The following is a 15928-nucleotide window of genomic DNA, read 5'->3' as shown; positions in this document are numbered from 1 at the left end:
AATTAACTCAAATGGATCATATACCGATATGTAAAGTATAACACTATAAATCTTCCAGAACACAACATAGGAAAATCTAAGTGACTTTGCATTCATTAATGATAAGTTAAACTTTGATAATTAAAAACTTCTCTAAAAAATCCACTGTTAAAAAAATAAACTAAGCCCCTTATCTTATATTATCTCCTAAATCAAATAAAAATGGATTAAAGACTTACATGTAAAGCTTGAAGCTGTAGAATTCACAGAAGAAAAAATAGGGGGAAAATTCTTTACACTGGCCTTGGTAATACTTTCTTGGATATGAGACCAAAAATACTGGCAGCAAAAGCATACATGGACAAATGAGACTATAACAAACTTAAAAAGCTTCTGTACAACAAAGGAAATTATGAACAGATAAAAAGGTAACCTTCAAGATGGGAGAAAATATATTTGATGTATTAATATCTAAAATATATAAGGAAGCATACGATTCAATAGCAAAGAAACAAGTAGCCCGATTAAAAATTGGCAAAAAGCTTGAATAGACATTTCTACAAAGAACACAAGATATGGCCAACAGGTGTATTTAAAATTTGCTCAATATTACTAATCATCATGGAAATGCAAATGGAAACAATACTGAGCTATCACCTCACATCCCTTGAGGTAGTTATTATCGGAAAGATAGGAGATGATGTTGGCCAGAGTGTGAAGTAAAGGAAATCTTTGTGCATTAATGGTGGGGATGTAAATTGGTACAGCCCTTATAGAAAAGAGTATTGAGTTTCCTTAATGAATTAAAAATAGAACTGCCATATGATCCAGCAATCCCACTTCTGGGTACATATCCAAAAAAAATGAAAACAAGATCTCAAAGAGATATCTGCACCCACGTGTTTACTGCAACATTATTCAGAATAGCCAAGATAAGACAATACCCTAAGCATCTATAGAAGGATGTATGGATAGGGAAAATGTGATATGTATATTTAAATATTATTCGGTCATGAAAAGGAAGGAAATCCTGTCATTTGTGACAACATGAATAAACCCGGAGGGCACTGTGCTAAATAAAATTAGCCAGATAATGAAAGACATATGCTGCATGATATCAATTATATGTGGAATCCAAAATAGTCAAATTTATGAAATCAGAGTCAAAAATGTTTACCAAGTGCTCAAGCATGAAGGAAATAGGCAGATGTTGGTCTAAAAATAAAAGCTTTTTGTTAAAAAATGAATACTTCCTGGGGTTTTAATGTATACCATGGTGACTATAGTTTAGAACACTGCAAATTATATACTTCAAATCTGTTAAGAGAGATCTTAAGTGTTCTTACTACATGCATGTACACATAACAAAATTTTAAAAGATATGAATTTGTAGATGTGTTAATTAACTTGGTTTTGGTAAACATTTCACAATGTATATGTATCTTAAATCATCATATTGCTCACCTTCAGGAAAAAAAATCACATTGTGCAATCTAAAAGAATGTGATGTATACATCACATTCATTCTTTAAAAAGAAGGAAATTCTTCCATATGTAACAATATGAATGAAATTGGAGGACATTATGTTATGTGAAATAAGCCAGTGAAAGAAGGACAAATATGGCATGATTCTACTTATATGAGGTATTTAAAATAATCATATGCATAGAAACAGAAAGTAAAATAATGCTTTTCAAAGTCTGGGGAGAGGAAGTAATGGGGAGTTATTTTTAACAGATATAAAATTTTAGTTATGAAAGATTAACACGTTCTATAAACCTACTCAACATTACAGTGTCTATAGGTAACAAATCAGTATTATACACTTAAAAATGTGTCAAAAAGGCAAATCTTATTGTAAGTGTTCTTAACACACACACAAACACACACACACACACACACACACACACACACACACACACAAAGGGGCAGCAAAAAAACTTTTGGAGATGATGGATATGTTTATTACCTCGATTGTGGTGATGGTTTCACAGATGTATGCCTACCTACAAATTCATCTAGTTGTATACATAAAGTATATCCGTTTTATCTTTGTATAGCAATTATACCTCAATAAAGCTATTTAAAAACAAAAGAAGAGCCACTGACTAGGATAAAATATTTGCAAAATACATATCTGATAAATGACCTGTATTTGAGATATACAAAGAACTCTTATAACAACATAAAAAGCATATAATCCAATTAAAAAGTGGGCAAAAAATCTGAAAAGACACCATATTAAAAAAAATATACACATAAGCATATTAAAACATGCTAAACATCATGTCATAAGCAATTGCAAATTAAAACAAAAATTAGATAGTACTACACAACTAGGAGAAATGATATATCCCGAACACTGCCAACACCAAAAGCCAGTGTATGGAGCAACAGGAACTCTCATTCATTGCTGGGGGCAGTGCAAAGTGGTACATTTACTTTGGAGAAGACAGTTTGGCAGTTTCTTACAGAACTACACATAATCTTATTGTTCCATCCTGCAATTGTGCTTTCAAGTATTTACCCAAATGTGCTGAAAGCTTGTGCTAACACAAAAACCTACAAATAACAGTTCATAGCAACTTTATACATAATTTCCAAAACATAGAAGCAAACAAGATATGCTTCAAGAAGTGAACAGTTAAACACATTATGGTACATCCTTCCAATGAAATATTATTCAGCAGTAAAAAGAAATGAGCTATCTAGCCACAAAAAGAGATGGAAGAACCTTAAATAAATATTACTAAGTGGAAGAAGCCAGTCTTAAAAGTCTATATACTGAATGATTCCAACTATATGAGAATCTGAAAAAGGAAAAATGTAGATAGTAAAAATATCAATAGTTACTAGGGATTTACATTTGGGAGAAAGAAGGGCAGAAATAAATTGGTGTAACACAGGGGAATTTTAGAGCAGTGCAACCTTTCTATACAATATACACATAACATTATGCATTTACCAGAATCCACGGAATTGTAAAAAAAAAAACAGAGTAAATCATAAGGTAAACTATAAACTTTAGTTAATAGTAATATATCAATATTAGTTCATCAATTGTAACAATATATCACACCAGTGCAATATGCTAGTAATAGGGGAAACTGGGCGGGGAAAGGGAGTATAATGGGAATTCTCTAAACTTTCTGCTCAAATTTTCTGTAAACCTAAAACTACTCTAAACAATCAAATGTATTAATTTGAACAAGTACATATAAAGGAAAATTAGAACAATAACAATATCAATAATAATAGCACAAAACAATGTTTTTACTTTAAATATCTCTCCTTCCTACTCCCTGCCTGCCAAGAATTTGTGAGAAGTTGTAACTCTTATTATAAAATATTTTAACAGTAAAAATTCTGGAATATGAGTAACCAATATTACTATGTAATTCTTTAAGCAATATAATCATGTCTAAATGAGTCCTATACTTACCTTTCATCCTATAGAAAAGGATTAATTACTGTTAATTTTTATTTTATTCTCAAATATGTTGACAATAAAGGTCATTGTTTGCAATACTTATAGCTGAAACTATATTAATCCAATAAATTTCTTAAATTCATTTTTCTTTAACAGAAAACAAAGTAGCAAAATAAATCTAAAAAGTTTTTTTTATAGCATGAATTCCCAACTTAAATGCATCCCATTCAGGTGTCTTTAATGAAAGGGCATTCTGTTGATATAAATACCAATGTTTCCTATCAGTAGACTAAATTATATTATCTCCTTAAAGTACATTGCCATCTATAAATAAGTAATGTGCTTAAAAGCATGAATTCTTTAATTAGATAGACTGTGTTCAAATTCTGCCTCTGTCACTTATCAGTTGAGTGGCCTTGGAGAAGTTGCTTAATTTTTTCTAAATCTCAGTTCATATATGTGAAATGAGTAATGCATTAGCAGATTTCAAGACCAAATTTAACCATATTGCCTAGCACATATTAAGCATTCAATTATGATTATTATCAAATTATTGCACTATACTGAGGGATAATAAACTTTGAAACTTATGGGCCAATTTAACTTATAAAAATGATTGTATTCAGTACTCTATGGTTCTACTTTCTTTAATAACTAAGTGGCATGTATAGTTACATGGAATATTGTCTTAGCAGATTAGTTTACTTTTTGGGTACAGTGTGGCAAGCAAACATAAACATGGCAATTAAACATCTCCTTCCTACATTTTTCAGGGGTTAAGAGAAGGACTTGAGAGCAGACATCAAACATTATATTTTAAAAATGTTGATATCCTGGAGAATGAGAGAAAAGTAAGAAAAACATGGAGGGGTCCTGAGAAAAGCTATTGGTGAATTGAAATATAGATTTTTTTCATAGCTCTTAATTTTTTTTCTAATTTAGTTCACAATTGGAATCAAAAATCTATCTCAGCTTTCAAATTCCCTAATCTTTTTATCTTTTTCCTCCTCTTCTACCTACGAATGTCTTCCATTATTGTTAGTAAAGAGGTTAAAATTACGCAACACTTATTTAGGGTACTTTAACCAATAAACCAAATCAGATAAACATTTTTCCATTATGAGAACAACTAAATATACATAATACCTACTCAAGTTATATTTTTGTAGGGAAGGCAAGCTAGTTTCCACCCTGAGTCCTTCCTTGATTGCTTCAATTCAGAGGTCGGAAATCTTTGGGGCATGGGTGTCTAAAACAAAGCATATACACCATCATCTTTTCCTATAAAAGTACTTCCTGAACCCAGGAAAAAAGGGATTTTTAAAAATAATTAAATAAATAAAAGAATGGAGCATCTACTCAAACCAGTACTAAAGCCATTGAAAAACACTAATACCTGACAATTAGAAGTTAGAATAAAATATTCAAAGGAATTCAGTAGTATATTCTATTGTCCTCAATTTTGAAATATGAATAGAGTTCTCAGCTAATTGGTAATCAGTCACAGTTAAGGTGTGAAAATATTTGAACCATAATTTGTAACACAGAATACAAAAGCGCTAGTCTCTATATAAACTTCCTAATGTAAACTATAGAAAATGTGCATATTTGAAACTGATGATGAAAGAGAGAAAGAAAGTGAAAGAGGATATTATCCATTATTTCAACACATTCACCACCTAGTTATACAGCAGTAGCCATGCCTCCAACAGGTTATGCGTAATACTAAATTTCATTTTTAGATGAAAATGAATTTAAAAGGGCTGATTTTTTTTGTACAGTTCACAGGAAATTAACCTTACAGCTCGTACTGATAATACATTAATATATTCTTTGTACATGATTATTAAATTCTTACAATAGATTAGACTGTAAAACTTGTTCTGAATTACTAATATTTCAAAAAATTTTTTATTAGTGAACTTATTAATACTGATAGCAAGTGTAAAGACTGTTGTTATTTGCATAATTAATACTTAATCATGATAACTCATTACAGTTGAAGAGAATTTATTACTGTCCACAAATCAGTGACATCAAAATACTGACTTGAGAAAAATTCTATATTGCTGAATAATATTAAGCACTAGCAAAAAAAACCTGTCTGATTGAATTGTTTTTAGAAAAGTTAACATGAAAGAAAATATGATATAAAAATAATTGTTTTCAAGATTTGATTCATTTGCAGAAGGTTGAATTAATGTTATATTTTTAGTGTCATTGAAGTCCCTAAGAAATCAATGCAATCATTAATGTAATCATTTTTATCAAACAGCTTTGGTGAGATTGGTTACTTTAAAATTAATAATAAAAAAATTTTAAATGGCTATTGCTGTATATCTTCTAATATTCTTAGAAACTCTCTTTTTTAATTTTTAATTAAGTTTATTGGGGTAAGATTGGTTAATGCAATTATATAATTTTTAGGTGTACATTATAATTTGACATCTGCATATTTTATTGTATGTTTACCACCCAAAGTCCAGTTTCCTTCAGCTACCACATATTTGATCCCCTTTACCCACTTCGACCTTCCCCTATCCCCCTATGTTGGACACCCTTCATCCCCTTTACCTCCCCCCTCCTCCCCTACCCCACTAGTAACCATTAGTCTATAGTCCCCTGGTAATCACTAGCATATAGTCCATATCCATGAGTCTGTTTGTTTGTCCCGCTCATTTGTAGCTTTTAGGTTTATATCCTACCCATAAGTGATATCATGCGATTTTCAACTTTTTCTGTCTGTCTTATTTTGCTTAACATGATTATCTTGAGGTCCATCCATGTTTTTGCAAATGGCAATATTTCATATCTTTTTTATGGCTGAGTAATATTCCATTATATATATATGTACCACTGCTTCTTTATCCAATCATTTATCATAGGACACTCCAGTTGCTCCCATTTCCTGACCACTGTGAATAATGCTGCTATGAAGATCTGTGTGCATATATCTTTTCAGATAATGGGTTTCAAGTCTTTGAGGTAAATACCCAGCAGAGGGATTGCTGGATCATATGGTAGATCAATTCTTAGTTTTTTGAGGAACCACCATACTGTTTTCCATAGTGGCTGTACCAGTTTGCAGTCCCACCAGCAGTATATGAGGGATTCTTTTTCTTCACATCCTCTCTAACATCTGTTATTCTTCTACTGTTGATTATAGCTATTCTAACAGGCGTGAGATGGTATCTCATTGTGGTTTGATTTGTATTTCTCTAATAGCTAGCAATGTTGAGCATCCTTTCATATATTTGTTGGCCATTTGTATGTTCGCTGTGGAGAAGTGTCTGTTCAGGTCCTCTGCCCATTTTTTGATTGGATCATGTGTTTTTTGTTGTTATTGATTTGTATGAGTTCTTTGTATATTTTGGATATTAGGCTTTTATAGGAGGCGTTGCTTACGTATATATTTTTCCATTTAGATGGTTGTCTCTTTACCTTATTGACAGTTTCTTTTGATGAGCAGTTTTTTTTAGTTTGATATAGTCTCATTTATTTTAGTTTTTACTTCCCTTGCTTTGAGGTCAAATTCATAAAATCCTCTTTACATCCAAGACCCTTGAGTTTAGTCCTTATGTTTTCTTTTATAAATTTTATTGTTTCAGGTGTTATAGTTAGATTCTTAATCCATTTTGAGTTAATTTTGGTGTGTGGTGATAGACAACAGTCAAGTTTCCTTATTTTGCAGGTGACTTTCCAGTTTTCCCAGCACCATTTATTGAAGAGACTTTCCTTTCTCCACTGTATGTTTTTGACTTCTTTGTCAAAAATTATTTGCCCATATAAAGGTGGGTTTACTTCTGGACTCTCAATTCTGTTCCACTGGTCTGTGTGTCTGTTTTGCTGTCAATACCATGCCATTTTGATTACTGTTGCTTTGTATTATAATTTGAAGTTGGGCAGAGTGATACCTCCAGGCTCATTTTTTTCTCATGATGGCTTTGGTAATTCGGGGTCTTTTATGCTTGAATACAAATCTGATGATTTTTTGTTCTATTCATTTAAAAAATGCAGATGAGATTTTGATGGGGTTTGCATTAAATCTGTATAATACTTTGGGTAATACGATCATTTTAACTATGTTGATTCTTCCAGTCCAAAAACACAGAATATCTTTACATAGTATGTGCTCTTAAAATATTTTGTTTTATATAACTCTGATCAATGTTTTAAAATAAAACAAAATCAATTTTGAGTTTTATAGTCTATATACTTTTATAAGAAGAAATAGTACATATATTGTGTAGGATATAATTATATGTTTCTTCTCTATATCTGAAGTAGAATTAATAATCTGTTTGTACTACTTAAATATGACACTACTAATTAACAGGTCAGTTCAAGAACAGAGGGAAAAATGTCCTGAAACACCACTTTAGGAAATTCCCTGAGAAAATAATATTTGGATATAGTAGTTAATATTATTAATTGAAAGATATTTATTAAGTACCTACTTTGTGCTAGTGTTTACTAGTTGTTAAGGTTTGTAGTCACAGTTTCTGTCTTCATAAAATATAAAGACTTATTGAATGTTGGGTATGTGTCACCGCAGTTTTTGTTCTTATGACACACAAGAGTATCTCAAGCTTTATGGGGCTATAACTAAAGGGCAGGCAAGATGTAATTTGTGGCACTGGCATTATAGAAGAGCACAAAAATAAAGGTGATGCACAATTTCTAAGCCCTTGTTTTGCCTCTTCCTTTATGACCATTGGTTTATCTCAACTTATAGCTGAATCCTTATGTCCCTTTTATTTTTAGCTCAATGATTATTTTGTGGATTGCTTCATTCTCCAGCTAAGATGTTCACTTTTTGTATTTTTAGTAACCTTGATTTTCAGGCCCCCTTTGAAAAGATTACAAGTTAACAACAGAAATTTTCATTGCCTCCTTAGAAGGATCATTGCCTCAACCTTGATTTGCATTTAATTACCTTTTGGAAGTAGGTGTTTTTAATCCCACTTTGTTTTATGCAGTGTAATGACTCCCTGCAATTTTAAAAATGTGAATTGCACAGCTTAAGGATTTAGTTCAGTGACATTAAATGTTATCCATATATCACTATTTTGCCCAAGATGTTGAGGTTCCAACTCTAGTATATCCAATGTTCAATTTACAAATCTAAAGTCCTTTGTAATCCTTTGGGATAAAAGCATCACACCTAAGTATAAGACCTTAATTATATTCCATGGCTAAATTGTTATTTTGCAACCTGGTTGAATTGAAGGCAAAAGTTTACACATGAGAAAGCAACTCAAACTGCATTGCACCTACAAATTTAATTTTAAAATTGTTCCTTGTCTATGCTGTTCTCATTTTCTTGATACTGAACTTCATCTTCCAAGTCATAAACTCTACTTTAGACTCTTACTTTATAATATACAACTCATGATAAGATATGAAATTATTTGCTTCAGTGAACAGTCTTTGAGCATCAGTAAAAATGTTAAATGTAATTTTTATCAAGAAGTATGACCCAAGGGAGTGTCAAGAATAAATGAATAAAAATATCAAACAGCAGTATGAATTGACCTCTCTGCAGAAGGTCTCAGAGGTGAAGTCAAGACCTCAGCTCACAGAGACAAAGAAGGAAAAAAAGAGCCCTCATCCTTTGACAGAAAAAATAAGGTTACTGAGGATGATTTGGTAAAATATTCACTACTTTCAACTAGGTAAGTATTGCTCAAAATAGTTAAAAGTGTTAAGATAAAATTTTCAAATATATAAAAGTAAGAGACCTCATTGTTATTCCTACAAATTGTCAGAGACTAAAAAGACAAATCTATGTGTAATTTGCTAGTGCGTACACTTATTATGAAACCACAAGATCCGGATGACCCCCAAGGACCAATTTTCAGGGAATTATCCAGATTACTCAGCAGCTTCCCACCTGTAATGCTATGACTTTGTAATGCTTTTTGAAATAATGTACATATAGCAAAATGCTTTGGACCTAAGTTTAGAAAGAAAAGAGGTTTTTTTTTTTTCTTCTTTTTCATCATTTTTTTTAGCAGGTATGTGTGGCAGGAGGGTGGTGGGAGTAGTTTTGTTCTCTTAGAAATCTAGGCAGGGAATTAGTAACAATTCACCAAAACAGTATTGTAAGGCCACCTTGTCAAGTCAGACATGATTTTTTTGAAATTATATGGAGCCAAAATCTAACTAACCAAACATGTACAAGGTAGGTTGAAAGAAAGCCACCAATAAAAATAAAGGATTCCATAGAGTAGTCTATCTTTGAATGGCTCTAAAGTGAGAACTGAATTTATGATAAATGCTGAAAGAATGACCAAATGCGACAGTTTTAATACTTCAAAAAGTTTTACCTGAGCTTGATGAGACTGGAAGGGGTTGCTGGTACATATTATAGAAACATATTAAGCTGCAATAGATAAATCCTTCCATCTTCAAAGTAATTAATAACATAATTACTTTAGAAGTTTTGATTCACACTAAATATACTTGATATAGTTTACAGTATTGTTACTTGAATATTGTGTTTTATTTTATTTTATTTTTATGTATAAAAGTGAATATTTATTTAGATTGAGAAAAGAAATCAAACAAATTATAAGGAAACTTGGATATTCAGTGTCTTTCTGTGAAATCTCTTTGGGCTCTTCACAGGAAATGTATACATAGAAATGCTTCCTGATTGCAACCTAATTTCCCCTTGAAAGAGAATTTTAACAACCCACTACAGTTCCTAACAAGTTCCAGGTCTCAGAATAACATATGCAAGGGTAAAGGCCTCTTAAGCTTCATTAGCTTCAGGGTAAACTAGCTCTGCTTCTGATGAGGGGACAACAGCAGATTAGGAGTAGTGAAGTAAGTGGCTGGGAGAAGAAAACCATAGAACATTTTCCACCTCAGAAAACCAGACAATGGAAACACCCATTGTGCAGGACTTGGTAAAGACTCACATATATATGATGTATCACTACCTCAGCTTTTGTTTCATTTCCATTTGCATTAAACATCTTTTTCCATCCCTTTACTTTCAGTCTTTGTGTGTCTTGTGATCTGAACTGGATCTCTTGTAGACAGTTGTAGGGTTAACGCAGAACATATCACCTCCACATACTCAGGAAACTGATAGCCTCCCGGCCGGCGACCAAGAAAGGCAGTACACAAAGAGCTTTCATCAGTGACTGCTCCCAAGTATGTTTTCTGTGCTCCCATAGAAACTGCCTTTAGATTGGAGCATTGAATCTATTTACATATAAAGTGATTATTGATAGGTATTTAGTCGTTGCCATTTTATTATTAATATTTATGTTTTTTTCACCCCTCTTCTTAAAGAAGTCCTTCTAACATACATGTCTTATATTACTGACTTGGTGGTGATGATTTCCTTTAGCTTCCTCCTATCTGAGAAGCTTTTTTATCTCACTTTCAATTTTGATCAATAGCCTTGCTCAATAGAGCAGTATTGATTAAAGTTTCTTGCTTTTTGTTAGTTTGAATATTTGGTGCCAATCTTTTCTCTTGAGAAAATCAGCTGACAGTCTTATAGGAGCTCCCTTTTAAGTAACTAGCTGCCTTTCTCTTGCTGCTTTTAGGATTCTCTCTTTCTCTTTAATGTTTGGCATTTTAATGATGACTTGTCATGGTGTGGGGCTTTTGGGGTTCATCTTATTTGGCACTTTCTATCCTTTCTGTGCTTATATATCTATTTCCTTCACCAAGTTAGAAAAGTTTTCTGTCACTATTTCTTCAAATAGGTTCTCAATCATTTGTTTTCTCTCTTCTCCTTCTGGTACCCCTATGATGCAAATGCTGTTATGTTTGATACTGTCCCTAAGATCTCTTAAATTTTCTTCATTTAAAATATTTTTTTTCTGTTCTGATTGGATAGTTTCTGCTACCTTGTCTTCTAAGTCGCTGATTTGATCCTCTGCTTTACCTAATCGACTTTTGCATTTTCTAGTGTATTCTTCATTTCAGTTATTATATTTTTGTTCTTCATTTCTTATCATCCTTTATGGTTTCTATGTCTTTTTTATGCTTACTATCTTTTTGTTGAAGTTCTCACTGAGATCATGTATTTTTCCCCTAAGTCATTGAACATCCTTATAACCAGTGTTTTGAACTCTGCATCTAGTTGTTTGCTTGCTTCTGCTGGAGTCCAGAGTGAGTGCCTGTGAGCAAGTGAATATGTGCACAGGACCTTTAAAGGTATGTCTGCATTTCCAGCTGCCTTTCATTTCACCCAGACAGTTGGAATCCCCAATGATTTTTACAGTAAATTTTTTGGAGACTCCTCTTTCTAACACTAGAATTCTGGGCTAGGGAGTCCCATTATTTGACTGAGGTCCCTCACTCCTCCATGGAGATCTGTGCAGCCAAGACATTTTTCCTGATAACTCAACCACCACACATGGGTATGGAACCAGTCCATTTTTTATCTATGCCCTATTTCCAGTCTCAATGTGGCTTCTTTCCTATAATCCCAGTTATAAGAGTTATGCTCAGCCAGTCTTCAGGTGGTTCTCCAGGCTGATTGTTTTATAATCTAGTCACATTCCTAATGCAGTCATGAAAGGAGGCAAGCACAGCATTCACAAACTCCACCATCCTGACCGGAATCCTCACTAACATTCTGTATGCTGATTTTAGTTAGAAAGTAACCAAATGCTCATTTATCATTAATCATTATAAAAGAACTTTAAAAATTATCTGAAATAATTTAAAATATGCCATAATGTATTATATTCAAGGTGATATATTCACACCCACATGCATAAATGTACGCACAGGTATATGCACACGTGCATACACACATATAGTAAATATCTTCACATTTTAATAAATATGACGTGGGAGACATACATTATTTTTCTACCCAAGATTATTTATAATACTTTCTGTACCAATCATATTTTTTTATTTTAAGAAAGGAATATCTCTAAAATTACTTAATAATATTTATACATAACAATATTTCTAGGAAAACAGTGAGAGTAAAATTGACTTGACATTTATATCTATGTTGATACTTGATTTTTACTTTTAGTCAGAGACTCAAATAATTCTCCATTTATTTGTTTGGTATGATTTTTCAAATAAGTTACTTTCTGAATATTTTTCTATGTAGTATAATCACATAAAAAGTGAAATTTTCCTTTTTCCTCATTCACAATAACAGAAGTTTTTATGTACATTATTCATTAGAGATTATTCTGTTTTCCTCAATATAATTAAGATCAACTAATGATCTGTTGGCAGGTAAAACAACAAAGTAAATTATATACCACGACACATTATGTTTAATATAAGCTTAGAATATGGAAAACATATAAGCTGAACAATCCCAGAAAAGAAAATAATGTAATTTTAAAATAGTTTGAAAACATCATTGGTTGATTAAATATTTCATTATAGGCTTGTGGTATTTTAGGACAAGATAAATTTTCTGAAAGTCCGATAGAGGGAAATGAAAGATCAGAAATAAAGTTATAATTTTAAATTATTAAAATTGCACATGATTATTATACTCATCTTTTAGACTTTTTATTCCTATGATGTACTTTTCATTCCAACTACTCTTCTAATTTGGAGGTTATTATCATTGAAAAAATAAGATTAGTATTCTGTGACTTCTGGTTTTCTCATAGCACTGCAGGCAACTGGTTAGATTTAGGCCAAGAGGGAAAAGAAAAGATGGTTGATAAACTCCTGAGAGTGAATGAGTATGAAATATGATCCGAATTTTCTATGTACATTTTGCTATAATTTTCTAAGGCCTGTGATGTTTACAAAAAAGGTAAAAATAATTTACTTAATCATAAATCATCTTTAAAACTTGGTAGAAATATATGTTACATTTTTACAAGTGTAGAGCAAAACAGATAAACCAAATGGTATTTTGAAAATTTTATGTCGGTAATTTAATGTCTCTGATCTTAAAATGTAATGCTATTAAAAATAGTTTTTGGCTTGTTAACTTCTTAGTTTTTACTTGTAGCAGAAATCTTGTACCTTTTAATTTCTGAAATGAGATTTTTTTCTTTATATCTAAAATTCTTAAGCTTATCCTAGGAGTTGAAGAGTTGATAAGTATGTGTGTACGTTCACATGTACGTACATGTGTGTTTTTGAGACACTGAGAATATACATACCAGTGTTCTTGTATATTGGTCTAATGCACAGAATAGCTGAAACTTTTTTCTCTGCTAGAGTTTCTGAAACAATAAAGCAAAATTTGGGAAAAGCCTAGGAGAAGTAAAAGTTGGCATTGTAATACTCTAAACAGTAACAATTAATCTAATAAAATATAGTCTAACATCTTTTTAAATTTTTAGTGTTTTTTAATATTTCAATTAAAGTTGGCATATAATATATTAGTTTCAGGTGTACAGCATGGTGATTAGACATATATCATGTAAAGGGATTATCCCAATAAATCTAGTACTATTCTGACACTGTACATATTTATTACAATATTATTGACTATATTATTTATGCTATACTTTACATTCCATGACTATTTTGTAACTACCAATGTGTACTTCTTAATTCCTTCCACTTTTATACCCACTGCCCAGTGCCCCTCCTATCTGACATTCCCTCAAAATGTTCTCTGTATTTATGAGCTTGTTTCTGTTTTTCATTTTGTTATTTGTTTTGTTCTCTTGATTCCATATGTAAATTAAACAATATGGCATTTGTCTTTCTCTGTCTGACTTACTCCATTCATGATACCCTCTAGGTCCATCCATGTTATTGCAGATGACAAGATTTCATTTTTTATACCCGAGTAACATTACATTGTATATATATATATATATATATATATATATATATATATATATATATATATATATATGTACCACCATTGTAGATACCCAGGATGCCTCCATATCTTGACTATGGTAAGTAATGCTGCAATAAACATATGGAATCCCTTTGAAGTAGTGTTTTGGGTTTCTTTGAATAAATACCCCAAAGTAAAATTACTGGATCTTACTTTATGTCTTGTTATATATAGCCTTTGATTTAAAATCTATTTTTCTCATGTAAGTATTGTTACCCTAGCTTTTTTGTTTCTATTTTTATAAAATATCATTTTTATCCCTTTACTTTGAGTCCATCTGTGTCTTTAGATCTGAAGTGAGTTTCTTGTAGGCAGCATATGTAAGGACCTTGTTTTTCTTATCCATTCAGCCACCTTATGTTTTTTGATAGAAGCATTTAATCTATTTACATTTAAAGTTATTGCTGATAGATATGTAGTTATTGCTATTTTATTATTCATAGTTTTAATTCTTTTTCTTCTTCTTAAAGAAGTAAGTCCCTTTAATATTTCCTGTAAAACTGGTTTGTTGGTGATGAACTCATTTGGCTTCTTCATGTCTGGGAAGTTCTTTATCTGTCCTTCAATTCTAAATAATAGCTTTGCTGGGTAGAGTAATCTTGGTTGCAAGTCTTTGCTTTTCACTACTTTGAATATTTCATGGCAATCCCCTCTGTCCTGTAGAGTTTCTGTTGAGAAATCAGCTGACAGTCTTATGAGAGATCTCTTGTAGGTAACTAATGGTTTTTCTCTTGCTAATTTTAAGATTCTCTCTTTGTCTTTGACCTTTCCCATTTTAATTATGATGTATCTTTGTGTAAGCCTCTTTGGTTTATCTTGTTTAGGACTCTCTGCATTTCCTGGGCTTATATGTTTATTTCATCCACCACATTAGGGAAGATTTCCATCATTATTTTTTAAAATAGGTTTTCAATTCCTTTCTCTCTCTCTCTTCTATATCTAGTATCCATATGATGCAAATGTTGGTATGCTTGACGTTGTCCCTGAAGCCCCTTATAATATCTTCCTTTATTATTATTACTTTTTCTTGTTTCCATCCTGATTGTGTTTTCTACTACTTTATCATATACATTGGTGATTTGATTCTCTCTTTCATCTAATCCACTGTTGATTTCCTCTAATATATTCTTTTTTTTAAGGTGAGGCAACCCTTGGTCAACCTCACAGATTGCAAGGATCTTGTCAGCTTACAATCTCTTATTTTTTTCATTTATTTTTATTTTTATTTTTTTTACACACCTATAGCTCCTGGTCTTCCTAGGTGGTCTGCCATCCAAGTACTAACCAGGCCTGACCCTACTTAGCATCTGAGATCAGATGAGATTGGGCTTGTTCAGGGTGACATGGCCATAGACTGATGTATTCTTATTTCTTTTCTTTCCAGCTTTATTGAAATATAATGAACAAATAGTCTTTCATATTAACATTTTACAATCAATGAGGTTTTTGTTCATTCATAGTTGGCATACAGTAATATATTTTCAGTTGTACAGCTGGGTGATTACAGATCTATATAACTCAGAGAGTGATCACCTCACTAAATCTAGTACCTCTCTTCCCCCTAGATATTTATTACAATATAATTAACTATTTTCCTTATGCTCACTTTATATCTCCATGTCTATTTTGTAACTATCCATTTGTACTTTTTAATTTCTTTGCCCTTTTTTGCCATTCCCGATCCCCCCTTTAGTAGCCC

This window comes from Rousettus aegyptiacus, unplaced genomic scaffold (genome assembly GCF_014176215.1).
Source record: "Rousettus aegyptiacus isolate mRouAeg1 unplaced genomic scaffold, mRouAeg1.p scaffold_m13_p_9, whole genome shotgun sequence".
Lineage (NCBI taxonomy): Eukaryota > Metazoa > Chordata > Mammalia > Chiroptera > Pteropodidae > Rousettus > Rousettus aegyptiacus.
This window is presented reverse-complemented; position numbering follows the sequence as displayed.